Source organism: Capricornis sumatraensis, chromosome 2 (genome assembly GCF_032405125.1).
Source record: "Capricornis sumatraensis isolate serow.1 chromosome 2, serow.2, whole genome shotgun sequence".
NCBI lineage: Eukaryota > Metazoa > Chordata > Mammalia > Artiodactyla > Bovidae > Capricornis > Capricornis sumatraensis.
Genome location: NC_091070.1, coordinates 92,009,693 through 92,016,018, shown reverse-complemented (window position 1 = coordinate 92,016,018; position 6,326 = coordinate 92,009,693).

Below are 6,326 nucleotides of genomic sequence, written 5' to 3'. Positions count from 1 at the left end.
ATTACCTATGGTATTCTGCACAGAACTAAAACAAATAATCTAAAAATGTATATGGAACCATAAAATACCCAGAACTGCCAAAGCAATCCTGGAAATAAAAGAGAAAAAAGCAGAAACCCCAACTATCCCAGACTTCAGACAATACTACAAAGGTACAGTAATTAAAAGTGTGGTACTGGTGTAAAAACAGACATTCCAGAATCACTGGAACAGAACAGAAAGCCCAGGAATAAACCCACACATCTATGGTCACTTAATTTTCAACAAAGGAGGCAAGAACATAAAATGGGGAAAAGAACTGCCTCTTCATCAAGTGGTGCTGGAAGTTGGACAGCTGCATGTAAATCAGTTAAGCCAGAACACACCCACACACTATAAACACAAAATGAACAAAAAATAAACTCAAAATGGCTTAACAATTCAAACATAAGACATGATACCATAAAACTCCTGAAAGAGAACATAGGCAAGACATTCTGATATAAATCATACCCATGTCTTCTTAGGTCAGTCTCCCAAGCCAACAGAAATAAGAATAAGCAAATAGGACCTAATCAAACTCAAAAGTTTTTGCACAGCAAAGAAAACCACAGATAAAACGAAGACAACCTATGGAATGGGAGAAAATTTTTGGAAACAATGTGACTGACAGGGCTTAATTTTTAAAATATATAAACAGCCCACCTGGCTCAAAATCAAAAAAAGAAACAACCCAACCAAAAAAATGAGTAGAAGACCTAAACAGACATTTCTCCAAAGAAGACATACAGATGGCCAACAAACAGATGAAAAGACGCTCAACATCACTCATTACTGGAGAAATGCAAATCAAAACTACAACAAGATGTGGCCTCACACAGTCAGAATGGCCATCATCAAAAAATCTACAACAAATGCCGGAGACAATGTGAATAAAAGGGAACTCTCTTGCACTGTTGGTGGGAATGTAAATGGATACGATCACTATGAAGAACCAGTATGGAGATTTCTTTAAAAACTAGGAATAAAACTACCTTCCTACTACTGAGCATATACCCTGAGAAAATCGTAACTGAAAAAGTACCCCAATGTTCACTGCAGCACTATTTACAACAGCCAGAACGTGGAAGCAACCTAGATGTCCACTGACAGATGAATGGATAAAGAAGTAGCAGTATGTATTTATAATGGAATATTACTTAGCCATAAAAAGGAACAAATTTGAGTCAGCTGAAGTGAGGTAGAGGAACCTAGAGCCTGTTATACAGAGTGAATTAACTTAGAAAGAAAAAAAATTTGTGTATTAATGCACATATATGAAATCTAGAAAAATGGTACTGGTCAATCTATTTGCAGGGCAGGAACAGAGATGCACATGCAGAGAATGGACTTGTGGCCACAGCAGGGCAAGGGGAGGGTGGGACCACTTGAGAGAGAAGCATTAACAGACATACATGACCATGTGTGAAACAGATAGCTAGGGAAGCTGCTGTATACCAGGGTGCTCAGCCTGGTGCTCTGTGAGGGCCTAGAAGGATGGGAGGAAGGTTCATGAGGGAGGGGATATATGTATACTTAATGACTGATTCATAGTGTTGTACAGCAGAAACCAACACAACATTGTAAAGCAATTATCTTCCAAGTAAAAATGAATTTTAAACATTTTTAGATGGGCAGAAGACCTAAATAGACATTTCTCCAAAGAATACATACAGATTGCCAATAGACATATGAAAAGATGCTCAACATAACTAATTATTAGAGAAATGCAAAGCAAAATCAAAATGAAGTACCACCTCATACCAGTCACAATGGCCATCATCAAAGTCTACAAATAGTAAATGTTGGAGAAGGTATGGGAAAAAAGGGAACCTTCCTACACTGTTTCTGGGAATATAAGTTGGTGCAGCCATTGTGGAAAAAGAGTATGTAGGTTCCTCAGAAAACTAAAAACAGAATTACCACATAATCTAGCAATTCCACTCCTGGACATATATTCAGACAAAACTATAATTCAAAAAGATACAAGCACCTCTATGTTCACAGAAGCACTTTTCACAATTGCCAAGATATGGAAACAACCTAGGCGTCCACTTACAGATGAATGGATAAAGAAGACGTGGCACGTATATACAATGGAATAGTCCTCAGCCATTTAAAGAAAGAACCATGCCATTTGCAGCACCATGGATGGAACTAGGGATTATCACACCAAGTGAAGTAAGTCAGAAATAGAAAGGCAAATACCATATACATCACTTTAAGGGTAACCTAAAATATGATACAAACAAACCTATCTACAAACAGAAACAGACCCACAGACATAGAAGCCAGACTTGCGTTTGCCAAGGGAAAGGGCGTGGGGGGATGGACTGGAAGTCTGAGGTTATTCCATGCAGAATGAATAAACAACAAGATCCTATATATAGCACAGGGAACTATATCCAACCTCCTTAGATAAACTGTAATGGAAAAGAATATTGTGTATATATATGTATGTACATACATACACATACCTGTATAACTGAATCAGTTTGCTATACAGCAGAAATTAATAGAACATTGTGAATTGACTATACTTCACTGAAAAAAAAGAGAGAGAAATTGTTCTTTCTGTCATGATACTTTACTAACTTGCTGTTGTTTAGTCACTAGCAGTGTCTGATTCTCTTGCAACCCCATGGACTGTAACCCACCAGTCTCCTCTGTCCATGGGATTTCCCAGGCAAGAATACTGGAGAAGGAAGCCTTTCCCTTCTCCAGGGGATCTTCCCAACCCAGGGATCGAACCAGGGTCTCCTGCATTGCATTCTTTACCAACTGAGCTAAGAGGGAAGCCCCTTAATTCCCTGACCAGGGAACAAATTCACACCCCCTGCACTGCAAGGTGATTCCTAACCATTGGACCATCAGGGAAGTCCCAACGTGAGGCTTTTGATCATCATGTTTTAGCACTATTCATGTGAATATTCACATATTTCTCTGAAGAAACACTAACCTATTTGTTTATATCTTCTGTGCTGCCCCCAAAGACTATTATTGTATAAATAAATAGCAAATGTATGTTACTATTTTATACACTCTAAAAAATTCTAAATTCTGAAATTCATCTGGTACCAAAGATTCCAGATGAGGCACCATGGACCTTATAAGCAATAGGCCCTGGTCCTTCAGATCTTAAGACTTCAGCTTGATTCCTGGCTTGATTCCTGGCCTCACCTTCTAGATCAGTCACTTTGGATGAGTCAATTGATTCTTACCAAGTATGAGATACTTAGAAGAGTTATTTTCACAGAAGAATATCAACAGAACTTCAAGACCTGTAGGTGACTAAAACACTAAAGATGAAGTTAGGAGAAGTAGGCCTGAGATGTATTTGGTTTCACATCTGCTAGTATTTGAGGCAATGTGTGAAGATGCCCTCCAGGCAGATGTACACATAGACAAGTTCTACCAGATGGATGTTGCAGCAAGAGCTACAGAGTTGAGGAACACAGAACTGAAAAGTGGACTTTTGAGACAGCAGCTAGTTCCACAGAAAAAGTCTCAAGACCCTGCTTATTCTGGGCTGCATGAAGCACAAGCTGGCATCAAGATTGCCAGGAGAAATATCAATAACTTCAGATATGCAGATGACACCACCCTTATGGCAGAAAGTGAAGAACTAAAGAGCCTCTTGATGAAAAGTGAAAGAGGAGAGTGAAAAAGTTGCCTTAAAACTCAACATTCAGAAAACTAAGATCATGGCATCTGGTCTAATCACTTCATGGTAAACAGATGGGGAAACAGTGGAAACAGTGTCAGACTTTATTTTGGGGGGCTCCAAAATCACTGCAGATGGTGACTGCAGCCATGAAATTAAAAGACACTTGCTCCTTGGAAGAAAAGCTATGATCAACCTAGAGAGCATATTAAAAAGCAGAGACATTACTTTGCCAACAGAGGTCTGTCTAGTCAAAGCTATGGTTTTTCCAGTAGTCATGTATGGATGTGAGAGCTGGACTATAAAGAAAGCTGAGCACTGAAGAATTGATGCTTTTGAACTGTGGTGTTGGAGAAGACTCTTGAGAGTCCCTTGGACTGCAAAGAGACCCAACCAGTCAGAGATCAGGCCTGAATATTTATTGGCAGGACTGATGCTAAAGCTGAAACTCCAATACTTTGGTCACCTGATGTGAAGAACTGACTTATTGGAAAAAAACCCTGATGCTGGGAAAGATTGAGGGCAGGAGGAGAAGGGGACAACAGAGGATGAGATGGTTGGATGGCATCACCTACACGATGAACATGAGTGTGAGTAAACTCTAGGTGGTGGCGATGAACAGGGAGGCCTGGTATGCTGCAGTCCATGGGGTCACAAACAGTTGGACACGACTGAGTGACTGAACTGAACTGAGCAAAGGATAATCATTTTGACTAGAAGGAAGCCACTAGAGATTTTGAAAGTGTCATTTCAGTAAAGACTATAAAGGAAGGTGTGACGTCTGGTGAGGAAATAAAGGTAACAGTTCAGAGTCCTCATGTGAGAAAGAATATAAACAGCTGCAGTAGTCAGTTAAGAAAAGGAAAATTAGAAATGTAAATAACAGTAAATAACTCATGCATTTGAAAAATAAAATGGAATAACATTTTCTATTTTTTAGAATCATCTAAAAAACATTTCTCTCTTTAAACACAAATTTAACATTTATCAAGTACTTGAAAAGCATACTTCTACTTTATAACTTTAATGAGGAGAAACAACTAATTTCACAGATGTAGTAAAGGCAAAGGTTTAAGTCCTTTCTTCATTACTATTACCACTCCTACTTCCGTTCAGTTCAGTCGCTCAGTCATATCTGACTCTTTTCGATCCCATGAATCGCAGCACGCCAGGCCACCTTGTCCATCACCAGCTCCCGGAGTTCACTCAAACTCATGTCCATCAAGTCGGTGATGCCATACAACCATCTCATCCTCTGTCGTCCCCTTCTCCTCCAGCCCCCAATCCCTCCCAGCATCAGAGTCTTTTCCAATGAGTCAACTCTTTGCATGAGGTGGCCAAAGTATTGCAGTTTCAGCTTCAACATCAGTCCTTCCAATGAACACCCAGGACTGATCTCCTTTAGGATGGACTGGCTGGATCTCCTTGCAGTCCAAGCGACTCTCTAGAGTCTTCTCCAACACCACAGTTCAAAAGCATCAATTCTTCGGTGCTTAGCTTTCTTCACAGTCCAACTCTCACATCCATACATGACCACAGGAAAAACCATAGCCTTGACTAGAGAGGAGTTCCTCTTTCAGTATCCTATCATTTTGCCTTTTCATACTGTTCATGGGGTTCTCAAGGAAAGAATACTGAAGTGGTTTGCCATTCCCTTCTCCAGTGGACCGTATTCTGTCAGACTTCTCCACCATGACCGTCGGTCTTGGGTGGCCCCCACAGCATGGCTTAGTTTCACTGAGTTAGACAAGGCTGTGGTCTGTGTGATCAGATTGGCTAGTTTTTTAGTAAGCCTTTACTGATTACCTACTACATTCAGAAAGTTATGCTAGTGCCATGCTTATTACAGTGCCTAGCATCATTCAGTGCTCAATAACTTTTTTTCAAACCGCTAAATTAGGAATATTTAAATTTAGCTTCACTATAAGCTCTTTAGGCTTTCCAGGTGGCTGTGTGGTAAAGCACTTGTCTGCCAATGCAAAAGACACAGGAGATGTGGGTTGGACCCCTGAGTCAGGAAGTTCCCCTAGAGGAGAAAATGGCAAGCCACTCCAGTATTCTTGCCTGCAAAATCCCATGGACAGAGGAGCCTGGCAGGCTACAGTCCATGCAGTCACAAAAGAGTCAGACACAACTTAGCAACTAAACAACATAAGTACCAGGCTCTTTCTTGGTTCAACAGTCTTCTAAATGGTAAAAAAAAATAAAATAAAATAAAAAAAGATTTAAATATACCTGCATATATACCAAAAAAGAAAAAACAACTGACTATAAAGAATAAAGAGCAAACTACAGTTCAAAAAGAATTATGAACATTAAACATTGACTCCACTGGCTCATTAAGTGTCCAGTCATTTGAAACCTAAGAAAATAAGAGGGAAAAAAACACCTGAATGAACTAAGAATTTGAATTATGCAGTCCTTTTGTTAAAGAGTAACAAGGCACCTAGTTATCTGAGGAACTGACAACTTTTTCAAATTATTTGCTATTTCAAAAAGTATACATGCTATGATTTTCATAAATGTGTTTCCTTACACCAGCAGGGTGCCTGTACTGATACACAAGGGCAAAACCAGTTATTTCTAAAGAGAATATGAATATTTTAAAATAAATAATTCATTGTTCCATATTACTACTCTAGGG